Source organism: Cydia amplana, chromosome 3, assembly GCF_948474715.1.
Source record: "Cydia amplana chromosome 3, ilCydAmpl1.1, whole genome shotgun sequence".
Classification (NCBI taxonomy): Eukaryota; Metazoa; Arthropoda; class Insecta; order Lepidoptera; family Tortricidae; genus Cydia; species Cydia amplana.
This window is the reverse complement of record NC_086071.1, coordinates 6,310,260-6,311,489: the sequence shown is the minus strand read 5'-3', so window position 1 is coordinate 6,311,489 and position 1,230 is coordinate 6,310,260.

Below are 1,230 nucleotides of genomic sequence, written 5' to 3'. Positions count from 1 at the left end.
AAAACGCGCATTTTCGAGTTTTTATAATTATGTATTCCGAGCGAAGCTCGGTCACCCAGATATTAATGAATGAAACGTCACAGTTACTTTTATATCGATACTTAAACTGCCCTCCATCCTTTCCCCTTAGTAAATGTTTCACCTGTACAACTGTTTCATCGAAATCCGATCAGACGTTTTTGCGTTAAGGAGGACTGAACAAACAAAAATTTTACAATATTTCATATTTATAATGTTAGTAATATTACTGATATATTTATCTATATTTTTTCCGTAGACAGACATAATGTGTTGCGATGTTTTGATAAACAAAGGTCCAAATATTAACTGGTACTAATTATCAATTAGGAGTCAAAGTTTCATAATAGGTACTCGCACGCCGCCCGCCGCCGAGAGACTCACTAATGGGCTTTCCAATTTTCTTCACCACATTGCTCTCCCTTATTATTTCTTCATACTGAGCAATATTTGCCATAGTTTATCCCTTGGAGGATATAATCAAACGGAGACGCCATGTCTGTAATTTTCTGTACAAAACAGTCTGCCGATTTTTGCGGGGGAGGGGAACGTCAAATGTATGCGTAACGTAAAAATAGCCATGTCAGATAAATGTCAGTCCATACATTGTGTATGACCGTTGGCCGCCTATTTTCGACAGAGGGGAAAGCCTGTTAATGGCTACTCCGTTTAGTTGTATCCTCCAAGGTTTATCCTGTAATATTTATAAACTTTAATATTAACGTTTTTACTATTTCACTGTGTTTATCCTTGAATCATTCAATGCTACGGGCCTACAACGCGGCGCCGTAGCCCATAGCAGGGTTTTTCCGCTACATAACAATAATCGTCCGTAGACTCATAACAAACAAGTGTCCCCACCAACTTGAAATTGGTTAAACACTAATAATAATACGTCTTCAATAACATTACTCTCACAATAATGACAGAGAATTCCGGGCAATGCAGTTCTATACCGAAACGAAAATACAGTTCGATAGCGGTGTGCCATCAAGGTAAGAGGATCAAGCGTCCGTAATGCCCGGCCTGCTCACTGCAACTCGTCTATAAACTACTTAAACTTATACTATAGGTACATGAATAAAATGCTCTTCACTAGTTGTTTTTGATCTCGTATCTATTGCATTCTTTGATACTTATTTGTAGTGATTGAATCAATTTTAGTTTCATTTTTATTTAATTTCTTCTGAAACTTGAAATAACATTTTATTA